The sequence below is a fragment of the Balaenoptera musculus genome, chromosome 2, assembly GCF_009873245.2.
Source record: "Balaenoptera musculus isolate JJ_BM4_2016_0621 chromosome 2, mBalMus1.pri.v3, whole genome shotgun sequence".
Classification (NCBI taxonomy): domain Eukaryota; kingdom Metazoa; phylum Chordata; class Mammalia; order Artiodactyla; family Balaenopteridae; genus Balaenoptera; species Balaenoptera musculus.
This window is the reverse complement of record NC_045786.1, coordinates 109,462,261-109,477,911: the sequence shown is the minus strand read 5'-3', so window position 1 is coordinate 109,477,911 and position 15,651 is coordinate 109,462,261.

The window sequence follows — 15,651 nt, the reverse complement described above, 5'->3', positions numbered from 1 at the left end:
ATTGAGACGGAGATCTCTGGTCGAGCTCTCACCAATTGATACTACGTGGGGCCTGGAGGTCTCTGGTGGTCCACTGTCCTGAACTTGGATCTCCCACCTCAGAGGCTCAAGCCTGACACCCGGCCGTAGCACCAAGACCCTGTCAGCCACATGGCTGTGGCAGGCATCCGACACTTGAGAGAGCAGAAGGGTTTAAAGTCAGAAGAACTGGATGAAGTGATGCCTCAGGCACTTGCTGGTTGTGAACCCAGGCACAGCCCAAATCTCCCTAAGCCTGTTGCTCACCTCCACTAAGCCCCAGGGCTGTTCCAACATTGTTGGGGCTCCACCTGTCACTCAGGGCTGGTGCACCTCCTCCCCAGTGTCCGGCCCTCAGCTGACCCGGAAGCAGACGTTGGCTTTTTACATTTTGTCTTCCTCCTGTCTGAGGATGAAGCTGGTCAAAGTGGTGCTGCTATCGGATTTTTTCAACCTGCTCCTCCGGGTCGCAGTGCTTTGGGCTACCACATCCATTAAGAAAGACTCTCAGGGTGTGGGGTCCAAGTTCCCGGCATGGGCTGGGGAAGGTTGCGGGTTCCAGAGTCTGAGGTGGGCACATAACAGGTGCTCAATAAATATTTGTTGGAAAAAAATGAATGCATAAAAAACATTGATGGGCCATTTACACAGACTAAATACAGCATCTGGAAGGGCAAGGCCGAACAAAGGAAAAGCTAAATGGCTATACATAAGCAAATGGAAGAAATTAGCTTTCAAGAGGGGAGAGAAAGGGAAGAGGAGAGGGTTAAACATTTCAGGAGGCAGGAGCAGAGATGTTTAAGCTCAGGTTGTATTAAATTCAATTTGAAGTTGTTTCGGGGTTATAAAATCCCTTCATCTCCCCATATTTATATAAAGTCTGCTGTACACACAAGGGTCATAAGTGAGGCCTTTTTGTTGTTTTACTTGCTTTGTGCCAAGCAGTGAAAGGTGCTGAGTTTCATGTGTGGGAAAGTACCAAGTGAATAAGAAATACACATGTAGGTGCTCAGATGACACATAAACTACTCCACTGGAAGCAGGAATCAAGAGCAGGGGTGTCACCTCCCACCTCCTCCTCTACCCAAACTCCACGAAAGTTTGGATAGTGTGGGGTGCACCGTGCACATGAGGAATGGGTTTCATTTTGATCTCCCATGACATCTAATCATAGTAAGAAACAACCATCAGGCTACATAATTCATTGGTATCTGATACCACTCAAGTCTTGATTTCTCATTCAACCCTTCCCATTATCCTCCTCTCCCATTCTTTATAATGCCTTGAATAATTTTCACTATCATGAAATATGAGAGAAAGGTTCTGCTGAGAACAAAATGAGAAATATGTCTATTCCCATAATACTCAGAGACATTTAGGCCCAGATTTACCACCTATGAAATCTATTCTTGTCCTCCTATAAGACCCAGCTTAGTATAGGTAGAATAGCTTTTGAAAAATGCTTGAATCTGAAGTAATAATTAATTGGTCTGAATCTAAAGTAATAATAATTAAATATAAGAAATTATGATGAAATCTAAAATTCCAAATGAGATTTGTTGAAGAAAAGAAAAATCTTTCAGATCACTGAAGAAATGTGCTTTTCCCAGCTGCAACTATCTCAACCATCATGATGGATTAGTGAGATTAAAACAACTCTTTCTCTACCACCGACTATGATAATAGGTGTTCTTTATCATATCTTTTTATTTAAATTTTTAAAAATGAGTTTGAATTTGTAAGAAACTTGCATACCAAAAGACAGTTTAAAGCTAATGTTCTTTGAAACTATTTCAGGCTTTTCTCCAAATTCTCCAAAGATTTTTCCTAGAACAATATCTTGGGAAATGAATGGGGAGGGTAGACCCTTGGCATTTGAGGATTTCACACTGGCATGTTTACAATCTGCCATTTCTGCTATTTGTAAGTGACTCTGGATTTCTATGATACATAGGAATTTGTCATTTCGAATCTCGTCTTAGCCTGACTTTGTTGTTCTCTACTGTTCTCCAGAAGTGATAAACTCTTTCTCTATGAAAAATGGCCATTGAATTTATTGAAAATTGAAAAGCTGATTAATTCATGATATGAAAGGTGGACAAGAGACTTTTGTTGAAATGTGGTTCTAGAAAAACGTGGATTCCCCAAAGTAAAGAGAAACAACTTTTTCAAATATTAAGAAGCTGTCTACTGGTGCTAAGGTGACAGAAATTAAGGTTCAGGAAGAATTATATTCATTACCAGTTCTTAGCTCACATTTAAAAAAAATTGTTTATTTATTTATTTAGCTGCACCAGGTCTTAGTTGTGGCATGTGGGATCTTCGTTGTGGCATGTGAACTCTTAGTTGCGGCATGTGGACTCTTAGTTGTGGCATGAGGACTCAGTTGCGGCATGTGAACTCTTAGTTGCGTCATGTGGGATCTAGTTCCCTGACCAGGGATCGAACTTGGGCCCCCTGCATTGGGAGTGTGGAGCCTTAGCCACTGGACCACCAGGGAAGTCCCCTTAGCTCACATTTTAATATAGAGGCATAGTACAGAAGTGACACTGCACTCAGATTCTATTTCCCACTCACCCACTAACCAACTATGTAAATTTGAGATAGTCACTTCACCTCTCTGGTCATTGTCATCATTATCACTATTATGGAGGCCTCCATTTATTGAGCCCTTACTATGAATTAGGCACTGTGCTAAGCTCTTTACCTGGATTATCTCATTTAATGCTTGCAACAGCCTGATGCAGTAGGCACTATCATTATCTGCAGACGCAAATAATACTGAATAACAACAGCTAACATCTCCTGAATGCTGATTGTGGGGGACAGTATGCCAAGTGCATTACATGCATCTCATATAATCCTGTTAATAAGGAGCTGGCTACTATTTAACCTCTATTTAACAGATAGGAAATTGAGGCTTAGAGAGGTTCATTAATTTGTCCAAGATGACACAGCTAGTAAAAGGTGAAGGAGGATTTTGAATTAAAAATGCCATTTGCAGCAACATGGATGGACCTAGAGATTATCATACTAAGTGAAGTAAGTCAGAGAAAGACAAAAATCATATATCACTTATATGTGGAATCTAAAAAGAATGGTAGAAATGAACTTATTTATAAAACAGAAACAGACTTACAGACTTCAGAAACAAACTTATGGTTACCAAAAAGGAAAGGTTGGGGGAAGGGATAAACTAAGAGTTTGAGATTAACATATACACACTACTAGATATAAAATACATAATCAACAAGGACCTACTGTATAGCACAGGGAACTCTATTCAATTTTCTGTAATAACCTATATGGGAAAAGAATCTGAAAAAGAATGGATACATGTATATGCATAACTGAATCACTTTGCTGTACACCTGAAACTAACACAACATTGTAAATCAACTATACCCCAACATAAAATAAAAACTAAATTTTAAAAAAATGCAAAAAAAAAAAAGTCTCTGACTCTGGAGCTCAAGATCTTAAACATTAGGCTCTACTGGTTTTATAAAGAAATTAGTCATACTGAAAAAATAGACATCAGTGTACAGATGTTGAGCTCTTTACATTTACATAAGCACCAAGTGTTGGCAATATTCTGTCATTTAGTCATTATGTCATATAGATGGTATTTCCCATTGGCAGGGCCAGCTCTTTGAGCTATTTCCTCTGTAGTAATTTTCATGGAGCTATACTCACTGCATGTGGTTTCCTATTTGTGGGCAACAGTGAACACTGAAAGGACAACTGGTCAAGGTTCAGGAGGTAGAAACACTGACTATGAAGCCAGGTCTCATCTGTGTGTGACTCGAGGTGGTCCATAAGGGATTGAACCTGTGCCCTGGTCACGTTAGCACTGAACTTCATCCAAAGAAACCAATTGCCCTCATCAAATCCTAAGTGTTATCTTGAGCAATTTCAGTTTTTGTACCCTAGTAAACAGATGGCAAGAATCTGTGTTTCTGACAATTGAGCAAACTTTCTTTTTTGCCTTTCTTGGTTTGCAAGAAGAAAGGAATAGAAAATGGAAATTCACTGGGACAAACAGAAGGCAGATTTCTAATGTGGATTGTCCAAACCCTACACGCATACACCATCACACACACACACACACACCCCAACACACACACACACAACTGCGCACACAAATATATACATACACACACATGCACACACACACAGAGCCACCAACAGCAGTACAGCAAACACAGAGTGATAGTGATTTGTCTATAATGAGAGCAGGATGGGAGATTTAGTAATACTTCATTTTCATGCATTTTCTTTAAGGGAGCACAGGTCAACATTTAGACTTTTCATAGAAGACACGGAAACAAATATACAATCTTTTAGATTGATTGTAAATCTGAGGAGCAGATGTATCCAAATGATAGTTATTAATGTTATTTCTGTCTCTGGGAAATGGTAAATTATATTCAAGTCCATTACTTAGCAGAGTTATTATGCATTTAGGAACTTAAATGGGGGACAGTTTTGATTTTCTTTGGAAGAGAAAAGGCAGACTCATATTTCAGCTGAAGTATGACTACTTTGGGATCTGGTCAGATATCATCTTGAGAGAGAGAGAGAGACTGGCCAGGTGTCACTCTTGTCCTCCATGGGTGGTACAGATGAAAAGAGGAGGCATGTGCAGGGGATTTGTTCTCAGCTTCATAATGATACTCTTCCTTTATCTGACATTCACTAAAAATAACATTTGAATGAAGGAATTGGGTCGCCTGGTAACATTTTTGGTAGCAGCAGTACCTCGTGGGGAAAGCCTTTATGTTTTCATGCAGCACTGCACGAGTTCAGTGTTGGGTTTGTAGAAGGCATTTCCAAAGACAGCTTTGGAAAGTCCTCATTGGAATCTCTCCAAAGCTCAGGAGTGGGGGCTGCATTTCTGGGGCAACTTGGGAGCACACCCGCCCCCCCTGCCTTGGAGGCAGGGGCAGAAGTAGATGAATAAAACTTTAAAGCCTTGTTTCAACCCTGCAGTTCTGTATCTCTTTCCATGCGTTATACTCGTCCGAGGAAGTAAGCAAATGACTTGACCGCTTTATCTCTCCTAATACATTTGTTTCATTTTCGAGTATGGAAAATACAAGCTGCAGATTATTTTAGTGTCAGATGGCTGGAGTGAAACTGGGAGCCTTTGAAGACAAAAGACATTTGTACCCTAATTCCTAATTCTAGAGCTTTCAGGAGACCTAGCACATAGTAGAGTTCAATAAAGGTTATTGAATGAATAATAATAATTGGAAACTCTGATCCATCTTCTGCGGCTGTCACCCTCACTCACTCAGCCCAGCCACTCGAGTCCCGTGGTTGATAGACACACCAAACATGTGCCTCCTTTGCGTTCACTGTACTCTGGGCCTGGAATGCTCCCCCCAGATATTTGTGGGACTGGCTCTCCCACCTCCTGAGGTCTCCACTCAAATGTTACCTTATCAGTGAGGACTTCTGTCATTTCCTCCACATTCTCCCGTTGTAATTACCAGCATCTGATATAGTATATATTCACTTGTTTATCTGTTTAGCCTCTTTATCCCTCCTGGACCCCGACTAGAACATGAGCCCACAAGAGAAGCAGCTTCGTCTTGCTCATTGCTGGATCCCCAGAACTTAAAAATAAATATTGATTGAGTGAATGAGCAAATAGATGAACACGTGTTTTAGGTGTCACTCCTCTGGTTGATAGGAACAGACACTCACTCAAGCAATCTCAAGTAAAGGGGATTTGCCTTAATAAGAAGGAGTCTTACAGAAACCCAACAGTAGGAATGTTGGTAGGTTACTTGTTGGGGCTGGGTGTCCTGGAGGCAAGAACTGGAGCGGGTGGCCAGGACCTCAATGGCAGGGCTGGGAAGACCTTGACTCCAGCACTCCATCACGACCACGCTTCACTTCTCCCCTCCTCGGAGATTCCTGATTTCCTCATCAATTCAGCTTGTACTGGGCCACGTGACAGCTCCGGGTCTGAGTTTACTGCCTTACCTCCATCAACTCTCTCGGTCACAGTTTACCCATAGAGGAGTCCGATGACCTCAGATCATCTTTTCAAGCCAGGTCAATAGTTCCTAAGTCTCTGGCTTTTCTACTGGTTGAGCCAATGCCCTCCCCAGCTCCACTCACCTACGATGTGATGCAGGTATCGTCTGATCTACTCCCCATTCAGCAGAAATCACTCGAGGGACAGCTTCTGAAGGATCAGGTCATTGACCTCCCAAATACTATCCTCCTCCTTCTCCAAGAATGCTCTTTTATCTCCTACATTCCCCTTTAAAGGCAGTAGGAGGTTCATTTCAATTTTTTATTTGATTGATTTTTAATCAGTTAGTTTTACCCAAAAATGTCTTAAAAATCACGACACGCGTTAAAGACTCTACAGTTCATGTGGAATCAAAAGTCACACAAGCTTTTTTTTTTTTTTTTTTTTCTCTTGGGCAGATTCTAGATCTGACAAGGGCAGCCGGTGTGGCAGGTCCTGGGCAGAGACCAGAAATGCTATATTAGGGAGTTTGCTTCTCTTACCAGTGGGGAGGACTGCTTGAACTTGGAGAGGGGGCACACTGAGACAACTAAATTCACAGCAAAGGGACTGGCAGGTGACAATCGTTCTGTTTGGCTCAGATGCTGGAGGCTAAGCTCTTGAAAGGTGTGTAATTAATCTCTCTCATGTCCCTTTTAAGTCTCTCGTCAAGCCCAGGATTTGTTTTCCTTTCTGATCTCAAGATTTTACTACTGAGAACCCTAAGCTAAGTAGACTGAGGCCTGCATGGACCCTGATGATGTTCCTGGGAGACTGTTGCCCTCAGCATTCTACGGAAATCAGGCAGCCATAAGCAATGGGACAGCGGCCCTTATAGAAGCCCATGAATGCATTCAGCAGACCCAGGGCCAGTCACCACTGCTCTGTGGCCCTCAGCAAGTAATAGCCCCTGTGGGCCTCAGTTTCCCCTGCTCTGAATCTCAGAATTATGAGGATCAAAATCTAATGGACACATTGTGTGTGGAAAATTCCACAATTTTAGGAGACTTTCTCTTTCAGAGTATGAGTTGACAACTATGGTCCATGGGCCAAATCCAGCTTGCTGCCTGTTTTTTAATGACCTGTGAGCTAAGAATGGGGTTTACATTTTCAAATGGTCGGAAAAAATCAACAGAAGAATAATATTTCATGACATGAAAACAATATGAAATTCAGATTTCAGTGTCCATAAGTAAAGTTTTATCTAACACAGCCATGCTCGATCATTTACATCAGGGCCAAGGACTAGTACCCACCTGTGGCCTGTTAGCAGCCGGGCCGCACAGCACGAGTGAAGCTTCCTCTGCTGCCCCCCATCTCTCCCCATCGCTCATGTTACTGCCTGAAACATCCCCCTGCCGCCCCCACGGAAAAACTGTCTTCCACGAAACCAGTCCCTGGTGTCAAAAAGTTTGGGGACCGCTGGTTTACATACTGTCTATGGCATATGTCTATTACATACTGTCACTACAGTGGCAGAGTAGTTGTGACAAAGACAACATGATCCACAAAGCCTAAAATATTTATTTTCTGGCCTTTTACAGAAAAAGTTTGCCAACTTCTGTTTTAGAACATAGAGGCTAAAAGTAACCATCTAAGTCAGACACACCTAGGTCAAATAATAGCTCACCCCTAACTGGCTTTGTGACCTTGGAAAGTTATTTAACCTTTCTAAGCTCCACTTTCCTTATCTGTAAAACAGAGACAAAAACAGTCCTTATCCCAAAGGATCTCTGGGAGGAATCGGATGGGCAGGCACTGAGCTGAGATCCCAGTCTGGCTGAGTAAACCAAGGCGTGACTGTGAGTCTCTTATCCTCAGCATGTGGCACAGGAATTGGCACAGAACAGGTGCTAAATATGTACTTGCAGGATAAATACTTGAATAAACTGCAGAGTGTACATTTAATATTATTTTGGCATATCACCCTGAAGGTGTCTGGGGTGGAGTAGCCAATGAAAGAAATGGAGAAGACAGGCCACAAGTCCAAGAGGGGTCAGGACCAAGCAGAGCCAGACCAGCCACGAGCTGTTGCTCTTACTACTACGGCTGCCCCTGCTCCCAGGGCCAGCCAAGTCCTGGGGGACTCTCACTGGGCACTGAGATTTTTCTTCCGTTCATGTTTCTCATAGTACTTATTCCTAGAACTAGAAGCCACTCACTCACTCTCCTACCCATTAGGAGGTCTTTTTGGCTTTATCTTTATGGCCAAATATATCCAGAATCCTCCCTTTCTCTCTCTCTCTTCACTCTGCCATTCCTAGTGCTCTGGGCTGAACCACCATCATCTCTCACCTTGATGACTGCAACAGTCTCTGCTTCCTCCTTCGTTCTCCTATAGCCTGTTCTTAGTACAGTAACCAGCGTTATCCTTGCACAAGGTCAGATCATGTCACTCCTCTGCTCAAACTCTCCAGTGGCTGCCCATCTTATGCAGAGTAAAAGCCAAAGTCCTTCCAATGGCCTGCAACTCGCTACTTGCTCTGTCCCACCCCATTGCTTTTGACCTTTTCTCCTACTCCTCTCCCCCTTGCTCACTCTGCTCCAGCTACAAGGCCTTTTGCTGTCCTCAAGTGCACCAACAGGCTCCTGCCTAAGGGCCTTGCTCTGATCTGTCCCTTCCATCTGGATGCTCTTCCTTCCAATAGCCCCATGGAGAACTCCCTCTCCGCCTTCAACTCTCCTCAAAACTTCACTTCTCAATGAGATCTATCCTGGTCACTCTGATTAACTAATACTGTTTAAAATCAGAACTGCACCCTTCAATGCTTCCAATCCCCCTTATCTTCATCATTAAAGATGATTGATTCTGCCTATTTTTATTGGTTTTATTTCCACTAGAATGTAAGCTCCATGGGGGCAGGAATTTTTGTCTTTTTTGTTCAGGAATGTAGTCTAAGCATCTGGAACAGTGGCCAGCCCATAGTAGGTACTCAGTAAAATTTTTTGATTGAACCAATTAATAATCTAATATGTCATAATCCAATAGTCTTTCCACCCATCTCAGAATCTACCTCTCACTGAATCTGCCAGGAAGCTGACCACCTTCTTGAAGTCTCTGGGCCAGTATCTTAGATTCTATAAAGGAAACTGTGGGAGAAACTCTCCCCAGGGGAATCTGAGGGAGCCCAAATCACACCCCAACTTCAGCTATACCCTCTGGGCCAGGAATGACCTCACCGAGGGCAGATAATCCAGCATTGGACTGTTCAAACTCCTGCTTTTTTTCCTTTCCCTCGCTTTGTTTTTGCACCAGCATTATTATTTTTTTTTTTAAATTTTCATTTATTTGTTTATTTATTTATGGCTGTGTTGGGTCTTCGTTTCTGTGCGAGGGCTTTCTCTAGTTGTGGCAAGCGGGGGCCACTCTTCATCGCGGTGCGCGGGCCTCTCACTATCGCGACCTCTCTTGTTGCGGGGCACAGGCTCCAGACGCGCAGGCTCAGTAGTTGTGGCTCATGGACCCAGTTGCTCTGCGGCATGTGGGATCCTCCCAGACCAGGGCTCGAACCCGTGTCCCCTGCATTGGCAGGCAGATTCTCAACCACTGCGCCACCTGGGAAGCCTGCACCAGCATTACTGATAAGATTGCAGAACTTGAGCAAAAGGGTAGGGGAGACATAAACCTCAATAGCACTGAATTTCCAGCCTGTATAAAAGATCTGGCAGGAAAAAGAGCTTGAAATATTGGCAAGAATTAGGGGTAGACTCTGTGCATTGAGTTATCCCAATTACCTCAGATAATGGTGCAATTATATTATCACCTCTGAGGAGGATGAAAGGAGAATATGAAATGGCTCCGATCTCCTCAGGTTCTGTACCCTGCCCGGCACAGCATGGGCTCATCCTGCATCCCACATCCCAAGAAGGAGACTGTTACTCACAGATACTCGGTTCCCGGTTGTCACATTGTGAGGAATCCTGTTAGTGTTCACATGAAACGTCCCCATGGCTCTCTCCCTCTGGCCCATGTTCCAGGAGAGATGACTGTGGTCAGAGTTGTCATAAAGTTTAAGTGTATATGAATCATAAATAATGACGAATAACCACATTATAAATTTTGCAAGGCTTGTTGCACAGAGATGAGATTTATACCTAAAGATACTGAAAGTAAAGCCTCCCTCCACCCTTTTAAGGCCTCAGGATACTCAGCAATAAACAGGGAAGGGAAACGGCCTGAAGAATTTATTGAGGAAAGTCCTTGACCAGCCACAGCTGGGGCACTCCTGGTGTTGCCTTCCAGTGTGTTCTTTCCCTTCTCAGGTGATACCTAGAGAAAGGGGGTGGGAAGAGGAAAATTCTCCTGAGAGAGCAGAATATAGACTACATTTCTGGGCTCCTCTTTAGAACCTGGAAGTTTAAGGTAAAGTTTCAACTCTTTTTCTTACATATAGAGCTAATTATTGATATAAAATAGGTATCTACAATTTTTTTCCAGCTATCAATTATGTAGGTGTGCTTTAAAAAAAAAAAAAAGGAAGCCAAGCCCTTGCTTCTCTCTGCTCCTGCCCAGTCAGAACGTAAGGAATAAAATAAGTGAAAGCTGCATGCTTTTTTACAATGACCCTTTGGGCAGCACTGCCCATCTCTCACCCTGAGCCAGTGAGTCTATTTGCAAAGCTGATTTAAGATGAAAAGCAAAGTGTAGTGAACAAGCTGTACCCCTCTGCCCTGATGAATATTTTCTGAGTGAAGTTTTACCAGCCTCAAAATTTTTCACAAATTCAAGAGGAAAAGGCATTAGGCTTCTAAATGGCCTGGATCAGGTTTCCATAGTAGCTTGGTTAGACAACAGACCTTTTCCCAAGAGTTATGCAGATCTTGTCAATAATGCTGGTGCAAAAACAAGAAAGCCAACAATGGGGTCTTGTTCATTTTAAGCTGAGTCATGAAAATCATGCACTAAAACTATCCTTGGAGAAAGACCTGATTGGTAAAGCAACAGCCAGTAAACTTGGAAGGAATTTTTGAAAGGAAATGTTACCCTCTGTCTTCTGAAAGGCATTCAAAGCAATGAGATATTGAGGAAAAATAATTTGACGTTGCACTTCTTAACCTCATAAAACATTTTAAAAGCTAACTCATTATCATAATTTATAGCAGGAACTAGTTTCTTGTGTCTCAATGGACAGCCTGTGTGACATCATGGTCCCATTTGTATGATTCTTTTTTTTTTTTAATTTATTTATTTTATTTATTTTTATTTTTGGCTGCTTTGGGTCTTTGTTGCTGTGTGCGGGCTTTCTCTGGTTGCGGCGAGCGGGGGCTACTCTTCGTTGTGGTGCGCAGGCTTCTCATTGCAGTGGCTTCTCTAATTGCGGAGCATGGGCTCTAGGGGCACGGGCTTCAGTAGCTGTGGCACGCGGGCTCAGTAGTTGTGGCTCGCGAGCTCTAGAGTGCAGGCTCAGTAGTTGTGGTGCACAGGCTTAGTTGCTCCACGGCATGTGGGTTCTTCCCAGGCCAGGGCTCGAACCCATGTCCCCTGCACTGGCAGGCAGATTCTTAACCACTGCGCCACCAGGGAAGCCCATGATTCATTTTTTTAAAGGCAATCTTGCCAGGCCATTATAAAGTAAAACAATTAATTACTTTTATGATAGTTGGTTGCCTTCTGGCCCCTACTTTTTCCTTCATGGGGAACATTATCACCTCATGCAGGCTTGCCTGATACTTCTGCCAATGTATGTCAGAACGCTGCCTGTACATTAACACGAATCATCCAAAACATGCAAAATGAGCTCTCATTTCATTGGCCATTGCAAATTTAATACTGTTCCTGTCTTGTGTTTCTTACAGCTCTGCCTTCTACTGCAGGATCCCTTTACAGCAAAGCAGTTATTCAACCTGACCTGCGCTACCATTACACCAAATGTCACCATTCATCCCAACAAATAGGAAAGCTTTAGTTAAGGACAGAGATGTTTTCAGCTCTCTCAAAGAGGACAGTGAGAAGGCTGTGGTGATGCAGAGTAAAGGATTAGGAAATTACACCTTCTGAGACTCTTCTTATCTCCACCTACCTCCAAGGGAGAGTCAGATGCCATCTAAGTCAAAGTGAGGCTAGCTTTTATTTCTCTGCCCCCTCCTTCTCACTTCCCAACCTCCCTCACAATTACAGCAAAAGTATAAAACCACTTCTCTCTTTAGATTCTCTATTGCTTACTATAATTATTATGGCAACAATTGCTGGGTGGATTTACAATCTGATATTTTACCACAATGCAGATATTAAATCCTCTTATGAACATGATCTCATTAATTCTTATAACAATAGTCTGATATGAAACAAGGACTAAGACCTTCAATATTGATTCTCTATACAGACAGGGAGAGCGAGGCAAGGTGCTGGGAGGCCACAAGGGAATTAGCTAAGCTGGAATTAAAACCTAGTATTCTGATTTTCATTTAGTGCTAGTGCTACCCTAAATGATTCTACATCTTAGAGGCGTAAAATACCCACTTGAGGATCAGCCAGGATGAAGTGAAAGTGAACATAATTCCATAGCATTTCATAGAGCACCATCTGACTGCAATCGCTGAGTCTCTTAATTCAAATCCTTAGAGGGAAATCTCACTGGCGAAGCACTATCTGTAGATTGATACCCTTAGGTTAGGTGTGGGGGAGGAAGCATGTGTGATGCTAAGGTGTTCCTGCAGCTAGAAGGGGAAGTTAAATCAGACTTGTCTCACCTATTTGTTCCAACAAGTCTTAGTATGTAATTGTATTCAGCCTTGTCTTCATATTTAACTTGTCCTTCCTAGTACAGTAAAAGTTTCTTGACATTAGGGCTCTGTTTTTTTTTTTTTTTCTTCAGCCTCTCAGGGCCCTATATGTGGGTTAGCAAAAATATTGGTTGAACTGATTTTATCTTTTATTTGGTACACACCAAGTAAAAAGTGTAAATACTTCTAAGCCATTGGATGGGTGAATATTCATTTAAAAGAGATAGAAAATAGCCATATTTTTGTTTACAGAAGCTTGGTCTTCTCATTGGCAAACATCACATACAAGCATTCCATATTTCAAAATGGTTTTAAGATGATGTGTTCAGAGACTTCAGCGTCCCACAATGACAGAGTAACTGATACCTGGCTCGTCTTCCTACTGCAATAAACTATAACAATGAACGAGACAAATGAGGCAACTGTTTTCAGGCAAAGAACAATAGGGAGCATAGGACTATAATTCTTGTAATTCTGCAACTCTTGAGAGAAGGGAAGCATGAAATGAACCCCAGAATTGCCCCAGCTTTCTGCCCTGGGCATACTTCTGCCATAATATGAGGAGATGGAGACAAAGCAGAATGAGCAGATAAGGCAGAGATTACAGTTCCAGGCTGCTGAAACAGTTACAATGTGTGAGATCAGATGCTAGAGAAGAACCTGTGCAAAGGGAGATCCCAAAAGTCTGTGTGGGGATTCACCATGGGTCCTTGGTATGGGTGGGGCTGCACATCACAGGGCAAGACTCCATGAGGCTCAGCAGAGATTGATTGCTGCAGGGCTGAGAGCTGAATGGTAATACCAATGGTAATGCCAAAGGTTGTGTAGCACTGGTAGATATTGGAGTTCTAGTCCAGAATTCAGTTGAGACCTGAGAAAGACTGTGATTTAGGATTACAGTTCCTACTTGAGAAATAAGAACTTTAAGAGTAAGAATCATATCATAGAGTAAGGACTAACTTCAAAACCAAAACAGTCCTCCCCTAACAAAAAACAAAACTGAGTCTGACAGAACCAAAAAGTATCTACCAGTGACTTAACTACCCATAAGAACAAAACTCAACACTTTTTACACCCAACACTCAACACATAATCCAGAGTCTCTATAATGTATCATCCATAATGTCCAGGTTACAAGAAAAATTTACCAGGTATGCAAAGAAAAAGAGAAATATGACCTAAACTAAAGAAATAAAGGGGAAAAAAAGAAAGAAAAAAACCAAGATATTCCAGATGTTGGAATTATTAGACAAGTACTTTAAAAGTGCTACTACAAATATGTTAAAGGACTTAAAAGATGGTTAAAATTAGTGCACAGATGGGAAATCTCAGCAGAGAGATGAAAAATACAGAAAAGAATAAAATGGAAATTCTAAAACTGACAAGTACAAATATATGAAATGAAAATTATTAGTAAACTTGAAGAAAGACAAATAGAAATTATCCATTCTGGAGATAAAAGATAGGTTAAAAAATGAACAAAACTCAGTGATCTATGAGACAATCATGTGGTCTAACATACTAAAAAGTATTTCTTTAATCCAAAAGAAGTCAGGAAAGGGGGAACAAAAAATAGATTTGGCAACTAGATAAAAAAATGAGATGATATACTTGAAACTAATAATTGTATTAATGTAAATGAACTAATATTCCAATTAAAAAGGAGAGATTAAAAAGTGAGACCCAACTAAATATTGTCAAGAAGAGATCCACTTGATATATATAAACACAGAGATAACTTAAAGTGAAAGGTTGGAAAAAGGTATACTATGTAAACAGTAAGAAAAAGAAAACTGCTGTGATTTATTAATATCAGACAAAGTAAAGAGTATTATCACAGATTTTTTAAAAGGATATTTCTTTTTTTTTTTTTTTAAACATCTTTATTGGAGTATAATTGCTTTACAATGGTGTGTTAGTTTCTGCTTTATAACAAAGTGAATCAGTTATACATATACATATGTTCCCATATCTCTTCCCTCTTGCATCTCCCTCCCTCCCACCCTCCCTATCCCACCCCTCTAGGTGGTCACAAAGCACCGAGCTGATCTCCCTGTGCTATGCGGTTGCTTCCCACTAGCTATCTATTTTACATTTGGTAGTGTATATATGTCCATGACACTCTCTCACCCTGTCACATCTTACCCCTCCCCCTCCCCATATCCTCAAGTCCATTCTCTAGTAGGTCTGTGTCTTTATTCCCGTCTTGCCACTAGGTTCTTCATGACCTTTTTTTTCCCCTTAGATTCCATATATATGTGTTAGCATACTGTATTTGTTTTTCTCTGACTTACTTCACTCTGTATGACAGACTCTAACTCCATCCACCTCACTACAAATACCTCCATTTCGTTTCTTTTTATGGCTGAGTAATATTCCATTGTATATATGTGCCACATCTTCTTTATCCATTCATCTGATGATGGACACTTAGGTTGCTTCCATGTCCTGGCTATTGTAAATAGAGCTGCAATGAACATTTTGGTACATGACTCTTTTTGAATTATGGTTTTCTCAGGGTATATGCCCAGTAGTGGGATTGCTGGGTCGTATGGTAGTTCTATTTTTAGTTTTTTAAGGAACCTCCATACTGTTCTCCATAGTGGCTGTATCAATTTACATTCCCACCAACAGTGCAAGAGTGTTCCCTTTTCTCCACACCCTCTCCAGCATTTATTGTTTGTAGATTTTTTGATGATGGCCATTCTGACTGGTGTGAGATGATATCTCATTGTAGTTTTGATTTGCATTTCTCTAATAATTAATGATGTTGAGCATTCTTTCATGTGTCTGTTGGCAATCTGTATATCTTCTTTGGAGAAATGTCTATTTAGGTCTTCTGCCCATTTTTGGATGGGGTTTTTGTTTTTTTGTTATTGAGC